The sequence below is a fragment of the Lissotriton helveticus genome, chromosome 7 (assembly GCF_964261635.1).
Source record: "Lissotriton helveticus chromosome 7, aLisHel1.1, whole genome shotgun sequence".
NCBI classification, from domain to species: domain Eukaryota; kingdom Metazoa; phylum Chordata; class Amphibia; order Caudata; family Salamandridae; genus Lissotriton; species Lissotriton helveticus.
The window spans coordinates 415,649,753-415,676,339 of record NC_136068.1 but is presented as its reverse complement, the minus strand read 5'-3'; positions in this window follow the sequence as shown (position 1 = coordinate 415,676,339).

Below are 26,587 nucleotides of genomic sequence, written 5' to 3'. Positions count from 1 at the left end.
TTCATCTGACTGCATCAGAATCTCCTCTCACCATGTATTCTGTCTGCATTATTGGACATAGCTATATCCACTGGGCTCAAAGGTATGCTAGTACCAGAAATTTTCACAACCTTGATTTATCAAACGTGAACATCAAATGGATTGGCCAGAGAGGATTAAAATGTCACCAATTGATTCCATTGGTGAAAACCTTTTTGCATTTGCCACACCCTGACCTGTTAATTGTGCTCTGTGGAGGAAATGACTTGGGCACTTTGACTGGTGTAGGTCTGGAAATGCTTTTAAAGGACACCTTTGATCAATTGATGGCACTTTTTTCACAAACTGCCTTGGTATATTCCAATATATGCCAAAGGCAGATATGGAAGTGGTCCAACCAATTTTGTCCACAATTTGAAAAAGTACGGAAACATGTGAATAAATCTGTTTCTGCTTACATGAGAGACTATGGAATGGGTTCAATATACAACAACAACTTGCGTTACAACATGCAAGATATTTACAGAGAAGATGGTGTGCACTTCTCAGATGAAGGGAATAGAATATTCCTCCTGAATTTAAGACTGTGCATTGGTACCTACTTGTAGGTACCTAAATCAGCCACAGAACCCAAAAGCCCTTTTCAGGGCTACCCTATCTCTGATCACTCCAAATGATTATCTTTTTCTAACTTTTTTCACTATTTTTCACTATAGTACACTCCCCGGTACGCTTCCCGGTGCGCGTACCGGGCGCTCCCCCTGCGAAAAATAAAAACTTTTTTTTTCTTGTTTGCCTATTTCGGCCTCCTAAGACCCCCTCAGAAAACCTAGAGGGTCAAGCAGTGCCTACGATGCCCCCTTATACCCATTCCCAACGTTGTTTGTCCTCCATTTTCTGTCTGAAATCTACCGAAACACAAAATGGAGGACTCCCGTAGCGCTGCCGGTACGCGTACCGGGGCGCGCACCGGGAAGCGCTCTCAAAAAATTTTAAAAGTTAATTTACATAAAAACCACTGGAGACACTTTCACCAAATATAGAATAGCTCATACTACATACCAATCCTTACCATTTTCCCAAATTCGATGGAATTTCATTGAGCCATTTAGCCTGTAGACCTCTCTAAATACCCTGAGGTAAATTACTTCACCAAAACATATCTGAAGTGTTAGAATTGACAACCAATTAAAATGTTACTTTCATTTTCTACTTTTTTTACCTGACATTTGATTGGTTATGTACCTGAATATATATAAAGAAAGAGAGGGAAACACAGCCATTTTGACTACTACTTCCTGGTGTACATTTCAAAAGGATTTTCACTAATAACTTCAACTTCTTTTTAAAGGTAAGTTGTTATTTTAAAAACTGAAGTATATTGTGCACTTTAAGTTAATATGGAAAACTTTTTCTGATAGTTATATACTATCCCTCTGTAATAGTTATAGATTTAGATAGACTTCTCTGTTATAGTTATGGATGGATTTAGGCTTGTCTTGTATAATTATGAATTTACTTAGGTTTCATCACATACACTTTTTTATATTTCTACTTCCAGCCTGATACCATACACTGCCCAAAGATAACTTCACTGTTAAAAAATCAAAACTACCTGTCTGAACTTAAACCCAACAGTGCCCTATCTCTACTGATATATTTGTTTTTTATGCAATTTACGGCAACATAATGGAAGGAGATCAAAATAAATGTAATATTTCATTCGAACTTGATCTTCAGGACAACCCAGAGGAAGAGAATAACGATTCAGATTTTTTGGATCAGTCTCTTGATGAAGAGTTTCTGAAATATGTGGAAGAAATGGAATCATGTAATCCAAATGAGGACATTCCCGACGACATAATGTTGGAAGTCTTATTAAATTTTGAAAAATCAGAGCAATAAATTGATATTTAATAATTAAAAATTGTTCCAGACATTATTCTTTTTTATATGTAATCAATGAAATAGTACCAAAATGAATATAATATAATGTGAGACTAATAGTATACTGTGCAACTTTTTTGTTTTACATAGTAAATTTGCTCATAGATACTTCCTTTCTCCCACTATATTATCTCCAAAGTGTATTTGACATCTCTTTTCATCTCCTGCCTCCATGTTCTTTATGTTTTCCTGACTGACTATGGTATGCATTCCATATACCACAATAACTTCTATAACAACATGCAAATTATCTACAGAGGAAACGGTGTACATTGAATTTAAGACTCTGCATTGGTACCTACATGTTGGTACTTAAATCACCCACACAACACAACAACTCTAATCAGAGATACCCTACCTCTAAGCACTTTAAATTATTATTTTAGTGTTTCACTGAGTTTTCCCCATGTGTGGGGGTGGGGGAGGTGTGTGTGGGGGATGTGCGCGGTGTGTCTGTGAGGTGTGTATGTGTGTGTGTGTGTGTCTGGGGGGATGAGGTGTATATCTGTGTGGGGTATGTGGGTGTGGGTGGGGATGTGGGTGTGTAAAGTGTGTGTGTGGGTGTGGGTGTGTGGGGTGTTTCGGTGTAGGTGGAAGTGTGGGTGTGTGAGGTGGGTGTGGGGTGTGTGTGGGTGTGGGGAGTATGTGTATAGGATGTGTGTGTATGTGTGGGATGTATGGATGTGTCTGTGAGGTGTGCGTGTGTGTGTGTGGGGGGAGGTGTGTGGGATGTGTGAGGTGTGTCTGTGAGGTATCTGTGTGTGCGTGTGTGTGTGTTGGGGGGGTGAGGTGTGTGTGTGTGTCTGGGTGTGTGGGATGTGTGGTTGTGAGTGTTGATGTATAAGGTGTCGGTGTAGGGCTGTGGGGTGTTTGGGTGTGTGGGTGGGGATGTGGGTGTGTAAAGTGTGTGTGTGGGTGTGGGTGTGTGGGGTGTTCCGGTGTAGGTGGAAGTGTGGGTGTGTGAGGTGTGTTTGGGGTGTGTGTGGGTGTGGGGAGTATGTGTATAGGATGTGTGTGTATGTGTGGGATGTGTGGATGTTTATGTTAGGTGTGCTTGTGTGTGTGGGGGGGAGGTGTGTGGGATGTGTGAGGTGTGTCTGTGAGGTATCTGTGTGTGTGTGTGTGTGTGTGTGTGTGTGTGTGTGTGTGTGTGTGTGTGTGTGTGTTGGGGGGTGAGGTGTGTGTGTGTGTCTGGGTGTGTGGGATGTGTGGTTGTGAGTATTGATGTATAAGGTGTCGGTGTAGGGCTGTGGGGTGTTTGGGTGTGGGTGGAGGTGTGCGTGTGTAAGGTGTGTGTGGGGAGTGTGTGACTGTGGAGGTGTAGGGTTGTGTGCGTGTGGGTGTGTGTGGGACGTACTTGTAGGTACCTAAAACAGCCACACAACCCAAAAGCTCTTTTCAGAGCTACCCTACCTGTAATCACTCAAAATGATCATTTTACATTATTATTTTCACTGTTTTTCACCCCGGTACGCTCCCCGGTGCGCGTACCGGACGCTCCCCCTGCGAAAAGCGATTTTTTTTTTTTTATTTATTTTTTTTACCCGAGGAACCCTTTTATGGCCCCCACATCAAACCTAGGGGGTCAGGGGGGGTCTACCCTGCCCCCTTTTCATTATTTTCCCTTTTGTTTTTACCACCTCTTGTGTCTCGATCCTACCAAGACACAAGATGGCGGCCGCTGCGGACTGTTTCGAATGTTTACAGACACCCGAAAGCCAATCAGCTTTCCGTGCGCAAGTCGCGTGGCGCGCCCGGAGCGCTCCCCGGTACGCGCACCAGGGCGCGCTTACAGATATATACATTTTTTTTAACCTAAATTACTCTAAATCCTCTGGAGCACATATCTTGAGACATAGCAAAGGCACATCGGGCTACCAGTCCCTACAATTTTGCCAAGTTTGGTGAAAATCCATTCAGCCGTTCGAGCTAAAAGTGCGACAGACCGCCCTATGGAAATTAACATGGGCAAAACACGTTTTGGGACCCCCCTTTTATCTCGACCCCCGCTTGACGAATCCCCCCCAACTTTCAGGGAAGGAGAGGAGCGCCGCGAGGCAAAGTTGCTGAGAAATTTAGGCTGATTCCTCAACCGGCGCCAAAGTTATTCCAAATAGAATGTTGAGATTTCCCTATGGAAATCGATCCTAACTATATATACCTACTGGCGACCGCTAGTAGGTAATATATACATTTATATATACATATTATTGCTCCATTCTTCACGCAATTCCACAGGCACAAAGAAAAGCACTCTCGGGGGCGAGTCCAAATGATTTTATTGCGAACTCACGGTGACCAGATGCGTTTCGTCAGTCGCCTTTCTCAATGAAAGGCGACTGTCGAAACGCGTCTGGTCACCGTGAGTCAGCAATAAAATCGTTTGGACTCGCCCCGAGAGTGCTTTTCTTTGTGCCTGTGGAATTGCATGAAGAATGGAGCAATAATAGATGCGGGCGCACCACCCGCGGGAAGCACCCACACAAGAGTGCACGGACAAGGTGAAACAGGGAGCAGTGATTATATATATATATATATATATATATATATATGAGGTACGTGGTGTTCCCGCGATGCAAATGGACAGCAACAGCAATCACTGTCAGACAGCAAACAGGAACAGCGAGACCCAGAGAAGGTGCAAATGTTTTTATTGTATTTTAGCCCAGCACCAGTCCGCCATGACGCGTTTCGGCTAGAGATAGCCTTGATCACATGACAAGCGTCAAGAGGGCTGATCACCCTTTTAAAGTGCAAAGGTGCCATCACATGCAATGGAAACAGAAAACATACTATTAGTGTTTCCATGTTGTTACAACTTTTACATTTTGACATAAATGTCCGAATTGCACATATTCCCAAGACAATAATAGTCACTACTGGTTTAGTATGTACAGATATCATTAACCAGAACGTACCATCTACAACAACTAGGCATATACTTACAAGAGTCAACATGGCAACGGCTGTATCCAACTTTTAAAATAATATAAAAGTTAAAAGCCAATTAAATAGTTATATACAGATAAAATATAACCATTAAAAACACCAAACTCTGTACAAAGCAAATTGTAAATTAAGGTTACGTTGTCATGAACTCCTAATTACTTGCAGTAATGCCCAAGTGGGCTGCTTATTTGAAAGCCAGTTGTAGTTACTGTACATGTGCAAAAAATCGCTACTTGTGTAAACATAGTGATGGCAACAAAAGTGCTCCCAAAATTGTGATAAGATTAACAAATTGTTAGTGAATTTAAAATGGTCATGGAGATTTTCAGGGACATGTTTAACATTCAAATGGAATTTCATGAGTCTCATTACAATAGTAAAGGTAAAAACTTATTACAGGAATACATAGTGTGGACAAAGGAAGAGATACATCGCATAGTCTAGATAACATGAGGTTAAAAATAGTACTTAGAGATAAGTGTGACAGTCCTCCCCAGTATTGAGACCTTGCGGTGCCTTGGTATCTAGTAGTATTATGTAGCGAGTCTCCAATTTGCGCAGAAGAGACTCCCTATCACCACCTCTCCTTTGGGGAGGAACACAATCTATCGCAAAGTACTTTAGTAGGGATGCATCCTTTCCATGTTTACTTTCAAAATACCTGGCTACAGGGTATGTCACATCTGCGTGGGTGATAGCTCGCAAATGCTGTAGTATTCGCTTATGCACTTGCGGTCGGGTACTTCCCACATACCTCAACCCGCATGGGCATTCCAGGACGTAAACTACAAACTCAGATTTGCAGTTTAATTTCTGTCTGATTTTAATAGGAAAGGGAGAGAGAGGAGTAGTAACCTCTGTTTTGCTAATCCCGTGTTTACATGCTTTACAAATCGAGCATCTCAAAAATCTTTTGCTTCCACTAAGCCATGAAGCTGCAGCTACCTCGGGGCTACTAGACACAAGACTATCCTGCATGGCCCGGGCTTTACGATAAGTAATGCTAGGTTGTTTGCCCATCTGGGAACCAATAATAGGGTCACTGGAGACTAGGAACCAATTGTCCTTGACTATTTTATGAATACTTTTATGTTGGCTATTGTATGTCATAATTAGTCTTGTTTCCTCGCCCGCCCTGTCTGTTGGAATCTTGGGTCGAACACTTCCTGAGCCCAGGAGTGTAGTTCTATCAATCTTATTGGCCCTCACGATAGCATTATCTATAGTTTCTAGTCTATAGCCACGTTCCATGAATCGTGCCTTACAGAGGGATTGTGCCGTCCGGCAATCATACTCATTGCTGCATATCCTCCGAATTCGAAGCATCTCCCCGTAGGGGATGCTACGAATCAGATGCGCGGGATGCTGACTATCTGCATGCAGCAGTGTGTTCCCTGCTGTAGGTTTACGATGTAGTTTGGTCTGTAGCTTTCCTGCATGAACAAATACCTCCACATCTAGAAAGACAATAGACGATCTACTGAGGGTGCTAGTAAAATGGATGTTAGAATTGTTGGCATTTAATGTTTCTATGAACTCAACAACCTCATCCTCAGTGCCATCCCATACAAATAATAGGTCGTCTATATATCTTAACCACAGTTTGACCTTAGCATTCATGGTAGCAGCGTGTTGTTTCATCAGGACCTGCTCCTCCCAGTACCCCATATGGAGACAGGCGTAACTGGGAGAGAAGCAGGCCCCCATTGCCACTCCCCGGGTCTGCAAGAAAAGTTGGTTGGCGAACAAAAATATATTGTTCTCAAGGCAGATCGTGATCATATCAAATAGCATTTTTGAATGTTCTTGAAACCCAATGTCTCTTTTGTCAAGAAAATGTTGTATGGCCTTCAAACCATCAGCGTGGATTATACTGGTATACAAAGAAGTCACATCCATGGCTACCAGAACATAGTTAGGACTCCATACAAAATCTTGTAGTTTTCTCAACAGATCACTGGTATCCAATATAAAAGACGGTAGGCTTCTCACAAAGTCCTGTAAGAAAAAATCAATGTACCTGCTCATGTTTTCTAACAGGCTATTGCAAGCAGATATAATGGGCCTACCAGGGGGTTGAATCACATTTTTATGCACTTTCTGGATAAAATAGATGACCGGCATCACAGGATAATCCTTTTTAAGGAATTTGTATTCATCCATCGAAATCAAGCCCTTGCTTCTCCAAGCAGACAACTTCAAATAGATTGTGTTTCTTGTTTGCATAGCGTCCTGCGAAGAGATACGTCTATAACAATCCCTGTCATTGAGTTGTTTGTGGGCTTCCTCCAAGCACATTTTCCGCGGCCACAAGACCACGTTACCCCCTTTGTCTGATTGTCTGATCACCAAGTTCTTATTATCTCTCAACTTTTTGATCAAAGTGTGGTATTCTTTGTCTCTATAGGTGTGGCGTTTGATCGAATTGGCAGTTCTAATCTGTAGCTCCTTTAATTGTGAGGTAACTCGATCATGGAAGATATCAACATTGTCTTTTAGCATCAGGGGACAGAACTTAGATTTTGTTTTGAAGTGGGTTGGACAGGCATTTGGTAAGGGTTCACCCCTAGTGCAGTTTGACTCTCTGTAATGGGACATAGTTCCTCTTGTTGGAGCTCATCCAATTCCTGTGTAAGTGCTGCTCCTGTTACGATAGTATCACCAACATCACCTGGTATGTTCAGTATAGGAGCAGTTACTGACATTAAATGTGTGGAATTGTGGACTGGTCCACCCCGGGCAGCAAAATATTTGCGTAATTTGAGTTTACGCACAAACTTAAATATATCGACTTTAGTTGTAGCGTAATCAAAATTGCCTTTAGGACTGTAGGACAAACCCAATGATAGAAGGGAGGTTTCCTTTGTAGTGAGAACTATGTCCGATAAATTAATAACTGCCTTGGTATCCTGACCCCCTTGCTCAACCAAAGTTCCTGAGGAGACTGCATTGGTCGTGGTTAATTCCACTGCTTTTTGAAGCGCTGTTTCTTTGGCCTGGCATCTGGTTTTGCGACGCTTGTTGCATTTGCGCCTCTCTGCGCGTTGCTTGTTGTCGCGCTGTCGGCGGCAACCTGTGCAGCAGAACGTAGACTTGCCTTTGATCCTGCTGTACAATTGCCATCTCCTGAGCCGGAGTAAGTTTGCGAAACCCCACCGTTTGTTGTCGCCTGGTCTCAGTTTCTGACTCACTCTCATATTGCGAACTGTCCCCTGACACTGATGCTGAAGATAAATCAACCGGTCTTGTATTAGAAGTTGATACAGTATTGACATTACTAATAGCTGTGGTGTTGGAAGTATTAGAATTGTTAGAGGCTTGCCGCTGTTTGATTTTATCGTACTTTTTGGCGAACGTGAAAATTTTCCCATTCTCATAATCCAGTCTGTCGCGCTGGAACTTGTATGCCTTGCGTTTCATTATGATATCTTCCTCGCGTTTGAGCCTTTTATTCATATCGTCTCTTAGTTTAGATATTTCTGCAGAGGAAGGTATTTTATCAATTTCTGCATTAATTGCATCAATTTTCTCAAGCAGTTTGGCTCTGTCGCTTTCAGCATATTGAACGAGAATGCCCATTAGACGCTTGGAGTTTTCCAAATTACATTGCGCCCAGTCGGCTAGCATCTGAGGGTCGGGATCCTCATAGGAGGGGGCTAGTAGAGTGCGCAAACCCCTTGGCACCCGCCCCACCTCCAAATAACCCGACAGTGAGGTAAACTCCCACCACTTGGCTTGTTCACTTTTGCTGCATTTCTCCAAACGTTTAAAGAGTTCTTTAATTTCTGAACGTTGCTCCGGTGCAGCATTTAAAATGGGACTCGTTGTGGACTCCCCAGCCGGGGGGTCCGAAAACATTCCCTTACACATCTCCATGCGCCCTCTCAACGTGTCCGCGGACATAGTGCAAACAATGGGCAATATTACAGTCAGGCACACACAGAGAACGGTTCCTACCGGCAATGCAGAACGAAACCGATTCTGTACTCCACACAGGGGATATCCTGGTCCGAAACAGCAGCCGCTCTCAGTACTCGATCGAAACCGCGACCGACAGCCGCCAGCCAGCAGTCCCTGAACCACTTCCGGTCTTTCCACGGAAGCGACTCGTAAACAGATCCGTTGGTCCCTGGGGCGTGTCGGCGTCTCCAAACACGGAGTTTCTTGCAAAATTCCGAAGGAATGTAGCTTCTTGCCGAAGTTAGCCCAAACGTGGAGGGGTCTCGCACAAGCCAGGGAAGCTCTCCCAGCTAAGATACGAGGTACGTGGTGTTCCCGCGATGCAAATGGACAGCAACAGCAATCACTGTCAGACAGCAAACAGGAACAGCGAGACCCAGAGAAGGTGCAAATGTTTTTATTGTATTTTAGCCCAGCACCAGTCCGCCATGACGCGTTTTGGCTAGAGATAGCCTTGATCACATGACAAGCGTCAAGAGGGCTGATCACCCTTTTAAAGTGCAAAGGTGCCATCACATGCAATGGAAACAGAAAACATACTATTAGTGTTTCCATGTTGTTACAACTTTTATATATATATATATTCAAGGCAAGATTGCTTCAAAGCAATAAATTGCGCACTCAGGAATCCGTATACCAGGGCCCGGATATTTCACGTGTGAACAAGACACTCATTGTGTCGAAACGCGTAGCGTGTGAACTGTAAACAATAAAACCATCTGGTATACGGATTCCTGAGTGCGCAATTTATTGCTTTGAAGCAATCTTGCATTGAATATTGGATTCGGCTTTTGTGGTCCGCCGAAACATTTGCGCCCCCTGGCTCGGGAGAAAGGATCCCAGCAGGACCCTGTTTTGCTTCTTGGGATATATATATATATATATATATATATATATATATATATATATATATATATATATATATATATATATATATATATATATATATATATATATATATATATATATATAATATATATATATATATATATATATATATATATATATACATATATATATATATATTCACAAAAAAACATAGGTTTCAGACATGTTACAGTTAGGAATGAGCATTTAAAAAACCTTAGAAATTCACTGAAATTCAGGGGTGTTATAGTTAGCTAGACATTTCACTCGTACAAAACCATTGAAATTCCTCTTTTATAGTTAGTTGTACTAACTATAACTCGCGCGCCTGCAATCCACTGCTGATGATGTCACATATTACATCATTTATGACATGGTCAGTGACGTCACTGATGACATCTCAAATGTCAAAGATGCATGGTGTCCCAAAGAAGCGTGGGACACCATGCTTATTTTAAAAAAATCAAATTATGGCCGATTCCTGGATCCTCCGCAAGATCGCTGCAAAATTTCTTTAAAAACAAACATTTTTGGCTCCAGCAAGAGTGCCCCTGGGACCCCACCACTAGGCCTAGGGGGGTCAGGGTATCCCTACCCTGCCGCCTTATGTCTTTTTAAATGTTTTTATTAGGACAAGGAACTGAGACCGGAGTGCTAAAAAGGCTGTCATCGCTTCTTTTTTGAGGTGGTGGCAGCCAATCAGATCTTAGTTTGAGATCTGGCGACTTCGTGGATCTTCCGCTGCGTGATATATACAATTTGTTTACCTTAATTTCTCCAAAACTAAGGAATAGATTTACCTAAAGCACAAAAGTCCCACTATCTGGAACAAGATCTATCTTTCTGCCAAATCTGGTGGAAATCCGTTCAGCAATTTTATCTGTGTCTAAAGTTCCTATGTAACAATGTATGGGGAAAATTTGTGTGGGATTCCCCCTTTTTCTCAGTCTTTGCTTGATGAATTACTCCGAAACTTTCCATGTGTAAACTAGTCAAAATGTAGCACTCTTTTGGGAAAATGTTATGGGGATAGGTCAAACGGGGCCAAAGTTATTAGCAAAACAAAAAAAGGCATTTGTAATGTTGTTTCCATGTTGGAGAACGACTTTTACAATGAGGTTGTTACTCCGCGATAGGAGGTCCCACTTGATATATTATCTGCTGAACTTCTGAGCTCCTTGCTCCTTGTGAGCGAGGTGGAGGAGGCTCTCAACAAAGGTATACCTTTAAAAGCCCCTGACCCGGATGGGATGCCCTTCGATTTATTTAAGAGTAACCATCAACTTTGGGCAACCCTCTTGACAAATCTCTTTAGAGCTGTAATAACTGGTCCAATCCCAGTATCATGGAAAGAGGCCATAGTGGTCCCTGTGTGTAAAAAGGGAAAGAAGGAGGAACCTTCTTGATATAGGCCCATTTCTTTAATTGATACCACGGTCACGGTGTTAGGGAGGGTGATCTTAGCGTGCTTTGAGACGTGGGCAGATTCCGAAGGTATGATATCCCAAACCCAATATGGCTTCCGAAGAGGCATGGGGACAAATGAACAGTCTCTAAATCTAGCACTGATCATGGGCAAGTACATGAAGGCAAGGAAGGGGTCCCTACACCTTGCCTTCATGGACTTGTCCAGTGCCTTTGATACGGTCAATAGGGGTAAACTTTGGGACATGATGGGGGTCATGGGTTTTGAGGAACCCCTGGTCACTTTATTACGTAGGCTGCACGCATCCACCACAGTGTCTGTACGATATGGTCCCGGGGGTGAAAGAACGGGGCCCATTATCTCAACGGAGGGAGTACGTCAGGGGTGTATATTGGCCCCCTTCCTCTTGTACACTAACGGCCTTGAATCTACCCTGAAAAGCGAGGAGTTACATCTGCCAAGAATAGGAGGGAAAGTAATTCCGTTGTTGTCATATGCGGATGACACGGTTTTAATGGCCTTAACCACTAACAGCCTTCAGAAGTCATTGAATGTTTTTAATAAATTTATGTCAGCCTTGGATCTAAAGGTAAATTTCAATTAATATTATATTATGGTCTGTGGTCCTAGTCAGACCAAATCAAGAAAGTTTAAGGTAAATGATAAGAAAATTGACAAGGTTTCAAATAATTTTAACTATTTGGGGAACGTTTTTAATGAGAAATTGAATTGGGAACAGCTTATCACATCCAGGGTCCAGCAGAACACTAGCCGTGCAGTGGAGGGTCTCTTCCGCTTTGCGAGTAAATTGGGCCATAAGCCGGTAGTGGAACTGATAACTTTATATAGATCAAAATGTTTGTCTATTGGCACTTATGGGGCGGGAGTATGGGGATACTATCAAAGCACAAAACTCCAGATATTAGAGAATAAGTTCCTAAAGAGACTACTGATGATTCCCCAAAGTGCCCCTTCAGCATTTTGTTATACTGAGCTGGGGGTTGATTTTATTGCGGATCGGATTAATATTGCCCCATTAATCCTCTCGGCGAAAGTTTGGCTATCAGAAGACTTAACGCTAAAAAAAGAGATTGTCAGGGAATGCATGATGTTGGACAATGCCGAGGCCATTCCATGGCTCAGTTATGTAAAGGGAAAGTTCAAAGAAATAGGCCTTGGGCATTATTATGACAACCCGGACAGCATAGACTCAAACGCGAAACAAACCATTAAAAATGCATTTCGCAATGAGCATGAGAAACCCAGGGGGATAGTTGGGCTGCAACCATACATTAACCAGCGCTTTTTGCATCCCCAATTTTACCTGTCTTTTACCACTAACACACAACTTAGATTTTTCTTGACTAGATTTCGGCTCTGCACTTTACACTTTTTAATGGCCTTCCCCAAACAGGCCGGTTGGTGCAATAACCTCTCTCTGTGTCTGTGCGACAATTCAACAAAACAAAGCACCTTGTTCTATTCTGTGCACTTTATAGGGATCCAAGGGCCCCGTTCCTTATTCATTTTAAAAAAAAAGCTTGTCCTTGTAACTACCAGGAGGGTTTTAATCTTTTATTATCCTTATTGAATGAAACAATTTACACTGTAGTCATACATTTTATCAGGAATGCTTTCATAATAAGGAAATGGTATGAATCATAAACAAAACTGACGTCTGCCATTTTGTATTTGTAGAATTTTAGAGTTCTGTATTCTAATAATTTTATGAGAAATTGTGGTATAAATATTTGAGTCAAATAACATTTTATTGTATTAACTTGACATTAAATATTTGTATATATTGTGTATGAATGTCTTACTCCGCGATACCATAACAGTGCGGTCATTACAACGCAAGTCGTTACAGCACTGGATGGTGCGGTATGATTTACTATTCCAACACCTTCCCTACTGTTCCACACACTGAAGATGGAATAATAAATCCTACTTCCGAAGTCCAGCGCCTCTAGCGCAAGGTGTTGTAACGACTTGTGTTGTAATGACCGTGATGTAAACTAACCTGTTGTGAATGTATGCGAAGGAACATCATACATTCTGCCATAATATGTACATTATTTGTTTTGCTAATAACTTTTGCTCTGTTTGACAAATTTCCACCAAACTTTCCTAAAAGTAAAAATAGCTTCCCCCCTAGTTCACGCATGGAAAGTTGCAGGGTGATCCATTTAATGGTGGGAGTAAAAAAAGGGTGTCCCTAACCGCAAAACAAAATGAGTGTTCTGATTGGCCCAGGGAGCTTTTGTCCCCTTGGAACAATCCACTCCTATGGGAGACATTCTACAGCTGGAGCAAGTGATCTGATTGACTGCCAGCAACACCTAATCCCACAGGGGGAGAACCAGATGGACCACCAGGTGGTCAAAATGAAAAAACATTGCCACGATCCCAGTGCCTTAATTAAGGGGATGGTGGTGCACGGCCCTCCTTGCAGACCGATGGCTGTCTGGGGACCCCATCTCCCAGGGCCCACTACATTAATTAAGGGGAGAGGGGTGCACGCCTTCCTCCCAGCCTTAAAAGTTCAGGGGGACCCCATTATTCAGAGCGGATTCAATAAAAAAGGGGCAGAGGGCAGCAAGGCCTCCATCCCCGAGTCTCTGAAATAGCCATGTGTCATTTAAAAGGGGAGGGAGCACTCAATTACTCTGCCCTGAGGAGCCCACCACTGAGACAGAATAGTTTCCCTGCCTGCGTCAAGGCAGGCAGGGAAACATATGTTTGCTCCCGCCCGCCTGGGGCAGTTTGAAATCTCCTACCAGGTGGGAGCAAACATGCCTTCTCTGGTTGCAACAGAGTGGGCAGGGAAGACATATCAGCTCCCACCCAGCAAGAGATTTAAAAATGCTCCTGCTGGGTGGGAGCAGATTTCTGTTTCTCTGCCCTCACTTCTGCAGGCAGGGAAACAGATATTGCTCCTGCCCAGAAGGAGCATGCAAACACAGATGCTTCCGCTGGGTGGGGGCAATGCCTGCTCCCGTACCATGAGGGGAGCAAGCTGGGACCGCATGGGGTCCTGGTGCTCCCCCACATGGCTCCCAACTAGTGATTTGTGGGTACCCTGGTTGTGCACCAAGGAACCTACCTCTAGCTCTGTTTAACTGAGTCGCTGGAGCTCAACAAGGCTTGGTAGGGTGGGTGCTTGCCTCCTCTCTTTAATAATGCAATTCAGCCCTGGTGATGGGGACCTCAGGGCCTAATAAGGCTTGGGAGGGGAGTTGCATGGCCCCCTCCCCTTTTTTATTTGAATTTAATCCCGGGGGATAAGGATATTAGGAAAGCTAGGGACAAATCAGGTTCCCATCACAGTCATTGTTTTCGGTCTATAGAGTGTACCATTGAACATAAAAATCTTTTTACGAGGCATTTTCTGAGAGCAAATCCCTTGCACCACCTAGCACATACAGAGGTGATCGTTGACATGCTTTATTGTTCACCCCCATCTTTGCTATTATCTTTATGGGTTGGTGGTAGGAACAAATATCCACCGCTGTTGAGACTATAACACAAATGGAACAGGCCATATTATGGTTACTTCATATAGAGGATCTCTTTATTATCTGGAAAGGTACTGAACAATCCGCTAGACAAATCAAGAAGAGAAACTTGAATCAGACACTCAAACCCTGTTACATAAGTAATGTCCTACTACAAACAGCCTGTAGCCTGTATGAAACCGAAATTCTCATGAGAAATGAAGGGGACATGAGTAGAAAAGTGGGTACAATAAACTGAGTGTACACTATGTGGATACTTAACCATGTACCACACTGTTTGCAGGCAGCCAAACTCTCATGAGGAATATATCAGACATTATTAAACAATATCTACTAAAAACAGCGATCACTCCACGCAAAACCTCTCAAAAGAGAGACTACTCACTGTAAACACCCTGGACCTGAAGGTGCTAAAATTTATACTTCCCACATCCTTTATACTCTGCTGAAGTCGTTATAGATTGGTGCACACAGTTGTCTGTCCTTTATAGAAATGATCACGCTGAGATGATTCCCTTAAATACTCATGGGTGCTTACAGGACTTAGTATTTACTACCAACAATATTTACTCTGTTGCAAACTATTTTTCAAAGCCACAAAACGTGTGTGTAAGTCATCAGCTATCACCTGTACTCATTTTTTGTCATGTACACAAACATTCATAATGTGCTCTATAGTTCTCCACACCCATGACCCATTAGAAGCATAAACATTTTGTAAACACTTGCACCGCAGCAAAGAGGTTGTACAAAATCAGGTAGAGAACTACGATGATACTTACCTGCCACTATGCAATGTATAAAACAAACTAACACATACATTGGATGATGTCATCAGTGTGTAATCAGTGATGTCATTTGAGGTGTCATCAATGATGCCATTAATGATGTCAGGGCATGTCATGAGTAGTGTAACCTGTGAGCTCACAAGCAGTGTACTGCGGTGGCACAAGTGATAGTCAGCTCTGCTAACTATGACTGGTGAATTTCTGTTGTTTTTTTCAGTTCAAAAGGTTACGTTGGCACTGAAATTTTCACCTAACTATAACGGCATATTAACTTTTGAAAGTGAGTATATACACACGCATACATATGTTAAACAGTACTTTTTAACAGCCCCTTAGCACTACTCTTCCCTCAACACCAAAACCTGCTTACTATTTCTTAATGCTACCCATTGCTGTGCACTAAAAACACCTTACTACCCCTTAATGCTATTCCTCTCTGAACCCTAAAAACCCCTTACACTTTATAACAGGGGCTATTCAATACCATTTAAAAGTTGCGTGACACCGGGGTATATGACATTTCCAGACCGGGGCTTTGTCTGAGATATCGTGCCTTTTGCGAGCGTAGGTGGGAATGGTTGACGGGGGCAGGGTCTCCACAGGGATGATTGATTCCACTCATGTACTGGTAGTTGTTGATGAATAGAGCCTTGTCACAGGTCAAAGACCTGGCAGAGAAGATTGCATTTAAATTGCTTAGCCACGCGCTCAGACGGAGTGCCTGTACATTTAATGTATTTCACAATGCACCAATGGAGGGGCAGTGTCCAGGGGAATAACTACCTACAGTCAGCCGAACCCAAAACGATATTACACGTAACACAAGTGCATTTTGTACCACAATAAGAACGTTGATCCCTTTTTCTCATTTTGAATGGACTGAATTGTGCAGACAAAGAAAGCAATTCTGCTTCTCTTTAGCCAAGCTCAGTTTAAACAACATAGTCCTAAAGATAGGTTTAGGCGCCCTTGTGACATCTCTACTGTTTGCTGTCGCTACATTAACAGAAGGATCAGGTCTCCCTTCCATCTTGAGCAGCTATGAAGATGTAGTTTAAATGAATACAAACTGCAGGCTTAGCTTGACATCACATTAAGGTACATATAATTAATGTAATTTTAAAAGCATTAATGTGCGGTCACTGTTTGGCTGTAGTGCACGAGCGCCTTCAAACCCTGTTTAAAAGCCTGTGTCTGATTTCTTATTACAGGTGATTTGTGATCTCTGTAGTTGTCTGTAATTAATGACATAGCTGCTCAACTTTTATGACTTATTACATTTTTCTCCACAATCTGAATATTTTTTTAACCTGACTTACATTAACATTATTCCAATATTTTTGGGGAAAATATTACTAGCTGTTTTAGTGTGTTTCATTCTCAGTACATATTTTGCTGTTATTCACTGTGTCTTCAATAAACATGAAAGAGCAAGACACCAAGGATCTAAATGGTTTACAGGGAGGGTGATGATGTGACCATGTATTCTATGGAATGAAATTCCCTCTGCCATACATTAAAATAATATTTCAAATCACCTTGAAGTTCCCTGACCTTGTAAAGGAACTTCTCCAGATTGGCTCCTCTACATGGTCACGGAACTCCTCGGTGATTTGCAACATGCTTATAAAGTATGATAGGTGGTACTTTATCTCATATATATGTAGATAAATATATATATGTATATATATATATACATATATATATAATATATATATATATATATATATATATATATATATTCACTGAAAAATCTCCATTTTTTTTAACATTTTAGTTTCTATGTTTGAATGTGTGTATCAAGGGTTATATTACGCTGAGAGGAGGTCTGCCACTCTTTCACCAGGATGATGTCATCAATGATGTCATCAGAGATGTCATTTGAGATGTCATCAGTGATGTCATGAGTGATGTCACTGACCATGTCATGAATGATGTAATATGTGATACGAATGAAGGCTGATAGGCAGAAACCGGTCCTTGGATGCTTGATTCCGGTCTGGGAAAGACATGGCTTGGTAGTTCGGACTGGACTGTTCCCATGAGGCACAGGGTCAGAGCTGATTTGCATATACCAGATCCTTGTACTTGGGTGAATGTATGACATTGTTCTACATTCTGTCCATCAACTGTGTTTTTTGCAATTTTCACCCCGAGTGGGCTGGGTATGCTCAGACGTGAGTCCCAGGCTCTCCACACCACTGGAGTCAAGCTATCCAGGCTGAATGAAGGCTGATAGCCAGAAACCGGTCCTTGGATGCTTGATTCCGGTCTGGGAAAGACATGGATTAGTAGTTCGGACTGGACTGTTCCCATGAGGCACAGGATCAGAGCTGATTTGCATATAGCCAGCGTCTAACCCAGGGTGGTGTGGAGTGCAAAAAAATGATGGATTTAGGCCCAGATCCTTGTACTGGGGTGAATGTATGACATTGTTCTACATTCTGTCCATCAACTGTGTTTTTTGCAATTATCACCCCGAGTGGGCTGGGTATGCTCAGACGTGAGTCCCAGGCTCTCCACACCACTGGAGTCAAGCTATCCAGGCTGAATGAAGGCTGATAGCCAGAAACCGGTCCTTGGATGCTTGATTCCGGTATGGGAAAGACATGGCTTGGTAGTTCGGACTGGACTGTTCCCATGAGGCACAGGGTCAGAGCTGATTTGCATATAGCCAGTGTCTAACCCAGGGTGGTGTGGAGTGCAAACAAACAATGGATTTAGGCCCAGATCCTTGTACTGGAGTGAATGTATGACATTGTTCTACATTCTGTCCATCAACTGTGTTTTTTGTAATATGTGACGTCATCAGCAGTGCATTGCGGGCGCGCGAGTTATAGTTAGCTGAACTAACTATAACGGGGGAATTTCAATGGTTTTATATGAGTGAAATGACCAGCTAACTATAAGATGTGTGAAACCTATGATTTTTTCAGTGAATTTTTAAGGTTTTTTAAATGCTAATTCCTAACTATAACGTGTGTGAAACCTATGGTTTTTTTCAGTGAATTTGCAAGGTTTTTTAAATGCTAATTCCTAACTATAACGTGTGTAAAACCTATGATTTTTTCAGTGAATTTCAAAGGTTTTGTAAATGATCATTTTTAAATGTATTAATTATTATATTTCTTTCTTTTTATACTAATTTCCTACATTTTTATTATAAATATTTAGATTTATTTTATTTTTTAAGTTATATTTTATATTCTTAATGTAAAATAATAACAAAAGTAAATTCAAAAATATTTTTTTATTAATGAATTTTTTTCTTCAATATATTAAAATGACATTCTATATAATTCCTTTTTCATTGTTTTTTTTGGGGTAATCGTACCGTACGCATACGGTGATCGCACCATACTTTGTACGGTAAATCGTACTCAGCGCGTACGCACGCATACGTCACAAATACGTTTTGACGTTACACGGCGCATCAGCGCTTCCGCGTGACGTCATGTACGCTTGCACGGCGCCCCGTACGCGTACCCCACAAAAGTTTTATAATGTTTAAAACGATATATCTATGTAGTTAATGTAAATTGTAAGGGTAGACATTTTCTGGGATAATCATGAAAATAGTTTTTTTTACTTTTAATAAGCGTATATAACTTTTAAAAGCAATTACGCAAATCGCGGCGGTACGTATCAAGCATTAGCAAGCACGGTACATAGCAAGCATAGCAATTGCGGCCAAAGCCCCCATAGAGATCAAGCTGTTGGAATCTGCTTCCAGCCCCACGGCCGAAATTATGATTGCTAACATCAAAGTTTCTTGTGCGGGAACGTGGCGAGCTGCCCTTGTGTATAGACCCCCTGGCCCTAAATCCAATTTTGTGGACTTTCTCTTAGAATCAATAGTCTCTCATGTACTTGCAACTGAAAATTGTATTTTGCTCGGGGACTTCAACTACCATGCCGAACTTCAGTCCGACCCCGAAACAACTCATTTAATCGGAACAATGGAAACTTTAGGATTGACCCAATGGGTCAGCGGCCCTACCCATCGAGCTGGCCACACACTCGAATTAATTTTTACTAATTCATCTGAAATAAGAAATGGGACCCTTCTTCCCATGCTATGGACTGACCATCACCTTCTAAAGTTCAGCCTCCTATCACCTCCCGAGTCATCTTCCAATAATAAAAAAAGAGTCCTCATCCACCCTTGCTGCAAACTAACCCCAGAAGTTTTCCAAACACATTTTAAATTGCAACAAACATACTTGGAAACCTCTGTGGAACAAATGGCGAACCAACTTAGATTCCTCCATTTTAAAAACTTTAGACGAGGTCATCCCCAGGACAAATGTCAATATGAAATTTATTGCATCTCCATGGTTTACTGCTGCCTTAAAAACCGACAAACAATCCAGCCGAGCAGCGGAACGACAATGGCGTAAATCTAAAACGGAGGAGGACAGAAAGAGCTACAAGCTACTGCATTCGCTTGTTGTATGTAAATAATTTATACCTATGGAGCTATACTTACCAATAGCCCCTATACCAATGATCAATAATCAGTCAGTTGGCAGTGAAGAAAGTTCAATCGTTTATTAGCAAAGTACTCTACGCAGAGGAGCCTCCCCACGGCCTCCACCCTCGAGGTCCGCAGAGAAGACTGCTGGCTTACATTCAAAACAGGGCATATATACCTTTTCATTACACACATGAAACACTATAATAGGAAAAGTACCAGACGACCCTAGAGGTCCCAGGAATGACCATATACGGCACAGATAATTGGTTTCATTATTAGACACGGCTATTGTGGGTGTAGGTCAGTAGGGATGACTCCCTTTTGTCTTGGTGCTAGGGAGGGCAAGAACGGTGCCTTTAGGAATGCGCTTTTCGCACTAAGAGCCAGATGCGACCTCAGGTCTCAAGACAGAAAGGAGAACTCCCCACATTCAGCTGTCCACTATAACTCATTATATTCGTGCAAGGAATAACACGTGATCTCCACTGAAACTTAAGCAACAACATGTCAACATGGCGCTGGTCTTGCGAGGGCCTAGCCTATGTACAAGAACAATCGATATACTACTTTAAGAACGAATAAATGCAAAATACATTCTAATAAGTGCAAAATACATCCTACTAATTCAAAGGTAAATACTTATTGATACATCATGCTAATACAATATATATCGACAGTACGAGCTTATCATATTTTATACATGAGCACGTGGAAATCAGATTTTTATATTTCACGCTCTACTTAAAAAGTATCAAATCGGCCAAAAAGAATTACCTAACCTTACGGGTAAATAACGCAGTCCATTCTAGCAAGGAACTTTATAAAATGTTAAAAGAATTTACCTCGCCCCGGGCCGAGCAGTCTCACCTCGTGCCTAACCAAGAATGGGTGGACTCTATGTCCGATTTTTTCGATAATAAAATTAAAACAATTTATTCTTCTTTCTTGAACATTGATCCAGGTCAATCTCAGCAAATCAACAAACCATGGGTTAACCCCCTCCCGGAAGCACATACGGTCATTCCTTGTCTAACCCAATTTGACTCGATAACTATCACCGAAGTACTCGAGGGCCTAAACAAAGTAAAATCTGGCTCCCCAACGGATCCCCTCCCTCCCCGCTCCTGCTCCAAAATCATACCATTGCTGGCCAATCCACTCATGAACATTTTTAACTCTTCATTAGAAAAAGCCAGGGTACCAACAAAATGGAAACACGCCCTAGTTAGGCATATTATAAAAAAAACTCAAATGACCCCACCCAAATGGCTCATTATTGGCCCATTTCCCTAATGCCATACTTTGGGAAACTATTGGAATACTTAGTGAACAAGCGGCTTCCTACATTTGTGGAGGTACAAGGAATTTTGGATCCTTCCCAATCAGGCTTCCGTGCTGCCCACGGTACAGAGACCGCAGTCCTAGAGATTGTGGATAATATCAGGCTTACGTTGGACAAAGGGGAGTCAGCAATGTTGGTCCTTCTGGACCTATCGGCAGCTTTTGATACCATCTCCCACAACATCCTGAAACATCGATTGTGGGAGATGGGTATCAGAGGGAAAGCCCTTGACTGGTTGGGAAACTATCTTACTGACCGATCCACCACAGCTCAAGTTGACTCCCTGACCTCCAGTAGCCACCCAGTTATCGTGGGGGTACCCCAAGGATCTATCTTAAGTCCTATGCGGTTCAATTTATACTTGACCCCGCAGGTCAACGTCATCAAATCTTACGGCTTCGAAACCGTATCGTACGCCGACGACACCCAGTTACTTATCACATGCAGCCTAGACTACTCTGACACACGGTCCCGCTTTAAAAATTGCATGATTGGTATAAGTAACTGGATGAGCAACAACAAACTCCAACTAAATGGCAGCAAAACTGAGATCATTCAGTTTGGCAAGGCCGATGAATTTTGGTCACAAGAATGGTGGCCCCCGGAATTGGGCTCCTGTCCCTCCCCTAAACTAGCAATCCGCAACCTAGGGTTCGAGTCTCGGCAACGACGCTCAACATCCTGTGATTCTGGGCAAATCACTTAATCTCCCCCTGCCCAACAAAAATGAGTGTGTCCATCTGTAATGAAACTGGTGCTCATATAAAGCGCTCTGATATCCGATGTCTCGGGTCTAGTTCGTGCTATACAAAACTCTAAAAAAAAAAAATCTCTGGAAGATCTTCAAGTGGCTTCCTATTGAAGCCAGGAAGCCTCTAGTGCAGGGTTTGGTCATCAGCCGGCTTGATTACGGCAATGCCCTGTTTGCTGGACTTAATGAAGACCTGCTTCCCAAACTGCAGACCCTGCAGAACGCTGCAGCCAGACTGACTCTTGTTATGTTATGTTATGTTAAGCTGTTTTATAGTGCGCACAATTACTGCCGGAGTATCCTGGCGCGAAAGAAGGAAAACAAAAGAAGTAAAGCAGCCAAGCACTGAAGTAACATAACAATTTACACAGCTAATCTAAACAAATGGGTTTTTAGTGCTTTCTTAAAAACCGTGAAGTCCACCGTGCTGCGCAGAGAAACTGGGAGCGCATTCCATGCTCGCACAGCTCTCACTGTCACAGAGTGCCCACCCAGCCGGATGCGCCGAAAACGCGGTACTTGCAAGAGGTGTTGAGAAGCTGAGCGCAGATCTCGATTGGGGGTGTACCGCAGAAATCGTTTCATCAGATAGACGGGGCCGCGCCCATTGATGGCTTTGTGGGCCAAAGTCAGGATTTTGAAAGTAATTCGATGCTGCACCGGGAGCCAATGCAAGCTCTCCAGGTAAGTCCTAACGCTGATCCGCTTGGAGATATTCCCCAGCAATCTAGCAGTGGCGTTCTGAATAACCTGGAGTCGCCCTATCAAGTAAGCCGGAGAACCACTGAACAGAGCATTCGCGTAGTCCAGGCGCGAGAGAATTAAAGCTCTCGCGACTGACTCGCGGGCAGAGGCCGGCAGAAGCGGAAAAAACCTTCTAAGAGACTTCAGGGTCCCAAAGCAGCTTCCAGTGAGCCTCTTAATGTGCCCCTCAAAGCGGAGGTCCTCCCCAAACCAGACCCCGAGGTTCTTAGCCAAGGTGTTTGAGGTACCTGGAATGGGGAAGCCATCTGGCCACAATAGTGACCTAAAGTCAGGGGGGAACTGGCCATAGAGCAAGATTTCCGTCTTGTCCTCATTGCACTTCAATTGAGATGACGCTAGCCAATTGAAGACTGAGGACAGACAATTTTGGATCTGCTTTGTATCCAGAGCCTCACCTGGCCAAGTGAACAACAACTGCGTGTCGTCCGCGTATGCAATAATTTTGGCTCCCCAATGTTCAGCTAGATCAATCAGGGGGGTCAGATATATATTAAAGAGCAAAGGGCTCAATGTCGAGCCCTGCGGGACCCCTGTATGTAGTGGTCTAGCCGAAGATGAAAACGGAGGGAGCCAAACCTGTTGAGATCTAGCCAACAGAAATGACCCTTCCGCCCCTACTTTGAAAAAACTTCATTGGCTCCCCATCCGCCAGAGAAGCCACTTTAGGATCCTGAGTCTTACTCACGCCATCCTGTTTAATACTGGCCCCAAATACCTCCGAGAGAAACTTAACTGGTATGTACAAAACAGACCTCTAAGATCCAGCAATAAATAATTTCTGTTCCAGCCTCGTGTCCGTACCTCCCGTAATGGCCACCGCTCCTTTTCCTACCTTGCCCCTCAGTTGTGGAATAAACTGCCCCCTCACCTTCTATCCATTTCTGAACACAAACTCTTCCAGGTAGGTCTCAAAACATGGCTGTTCCCGAAATAATGCCTGCCGCTGCCGGAACATCTCTTGGCACAGTCAACTGTTTTCTCTGCTTAGTGCCTTGAGACCTTGCGGTGATAAGTTTGCGCTCTAAAAAAACATTTGACCTGACCTGAACTACATCATACGTACTCCCATAGTAAGAGCACAGTAAGCGCACCGTAAGCGTACGCAAAGCCATGTGACTTTAAAAGAACAGATTTGATTGGTTCATAACACTTCCTATTCCAACTGTTGAAAGAGTGAATTTGTATGTGTTAGGGGCTGATTTACAACCCTCTTCTGCCTCTTGTACACAGCCGTTGCTGACGCAGCGGTGGTGCAAAAGATATGCCATTGTGTTTGGTATTTACAATGTGACGCATCTGGAAGGCGCATCACATTGTAAAGTCCTGCGCCAGAAGAAAGCTTTCCTGCGCGGGGGGGAGGGTGTTCTGGCGCAGGAACACCTCCTAAAAGTGACTGAGTGAAATCTATAAGATTTCATTCAGTCACTTTTGGGCTTATGCTGTGTCAAAACCCTGCACCTGCTTGAAACAGGTGTAAGGATTGGCACAGCATTGTAAGCATAGGGCCCCAAGAGCATTGCTGGAGATGCGTTGTACTTGCAACTCAAGTCAAGCAATGCGCCGCCTTCACAACACAAATACATCACATATCTGTGCCGTCTTTGCCCCATAATACACCACATTGTAAATACGGTGTATCCATGGTGGTGATGTCACAGTGCACAATAACTGGCATATCTGTGGGGATGTACCACTTATTGTACATCTGCTAATTAGTGTTTGAATGTAGTGAATGGATTACTACACACTGATCAATGAGTCACTACAAAACAACAGGGGTGACAGAGTGTTTGGTGGAAGTGTAAGGATAGAGACTGGGGAATTGAACATATAAAAGGTAAATTTGCAGGTGCATAAAACAGTGCATTCATATTCTATAGGAGTTTGAAGCAGTCCATGCCCTAAGGCCCACTTTGCACCATGAGTACTTGGGTACTGGGTGAATGATTACAATTCTGCAAGGAGAGTGTGTGGCTGAATGTATAGCAGCTTTACTTTTACAACAGTGTATAGATAAGCACATACTGCTGTGTGGTTCACTACAATACTGAAACAGTAGTGTGAGAGTGTTTGGTGTAAGTGTAACGATACAGACTGGGCAATTGAAGGTATAAAAGGCAAGTTTGCTGGTGTATAGAACAGTGAATACATAGTCTATAGGGATTTGAAGCAGTCCATGCCCTAAGGCCTACTTTGGTGCATGAATACTTGAACACCGACTGAATGCTTACACTACAAAGAAATTGTCTAGCTGAATATATAGCACCTTCACTTTTAGAACAGTGCATACATAAGAACATACTGATGTATAACTCACTACAATACTAAAATAACAGTTGCAACATGTTTGGAGGAAGTGTCAGGATACAGACTGGGCAATTCCAAGTTTAAAAGCCAAGTTTGCAGATGTTTAGAAAAGTGCATTTATTATCTATAGGTGTTTGAAGCAGTCAATGCCCTTTGCTGCATGACTACTTGGGTAGTGGCAGAATTATTACACTTCTCCAAGGAGAGTGTAGAGCTGAATGTATAACTGCTACACTTTTTTGTACAGTTTGTTCCCAGTGCCTCTGCTTTTGATTAATTGGTATTATAATATCTTCGACCCCCATGCCACATTTGTTATTGATAAATTGCAGGAGGAGATAGCCAGTCAGTCATTAGCTTTTATTCGATATGCAGAGATATCTTATAAGCACATTTACAATACAAACATAACAATGCACACAATAAAAAAGCTAGCTATAAGAGTCAGTATTAGAACACATTAAAAAGAATAAAAGGGCATAAAAATGCCCGAGGATAATTTAAGTAAAAAAGAATTAAACCGCTACTGACAATCTCTTACAACGAATAAGCCAAAACTGTTTTAAAAATTTTGCTGTTCCACAAACAATAGAGGGGGAAGTGTCCGTAGTTAAAATACACAATGCTTCCAAGTGGCTACGTGTGCTCCGGACACTCAAATAGGACATGTGCAATGGACTCAACCCTACTCGGGCAACATGCACAATTGGGAGAGGTACGGGCCACTAATGACCATTTTGATACCAAGGCACCCAGGGGGAGGGATCCAACTCTAAATTTAAAATAAAGGGCTCGGTCAAAGGGGAGAGTAATCAAGTCTAGGTAGGGTTCAAAGGCCACAACATCCTTGATTTGTAAGAAGGCAACAGTTGACTTACAGTGGTTAGAGTTTGCAATTAAGCGCTCCACAGTCCATTTCCAAAAAAGCGCTTTAACAGTTTCTTTTGGAGGGGCTGAGCGTGTTGACCAACAGTCCCCTAGACCAATCTTTTCCAAAAGACTTTTTGTTTCCCTTAACCACCTTATCTTGGCCCATCCCCCCATACTCATTATTTCCCCCAGGCCATCAGCATAGGATTTTAGTTCTTCACCCCTCCAGATTCGTGTCCATAGTAGAAGCGGGCGGAGCTGGGCTTGATCTTTAATGTTTTTACAGCCCGTGTCCAACAGCACTGGTACAGATGGAGTGCTCAGTGGAATGGAGATAAAGGATTTCAGCAGCTTGGTCTCCGCTGTCACTAGGGCATCCAAGCGGCAGTGTCCCCACAGTTCGGCCCCATACAAGGCTGATGACACTACTTTGGCCTTGTAGATGTCGATTACTGGGGTAAGTGATCTCCTGGGTGAGGCCCTGAACTCCCTCATGAGTGCTCCTCCTACTCTCTTATGGTTAAGGACCATTTTATCAATGTGGTTTGCCCAAGACATCCTATCCGTAATCCGAATGCCGAGGTAATCGAATTCGGCCACTTTCTCTAAGGGAACAGAGTTGAGTGTAGGTGGGCGGCCCA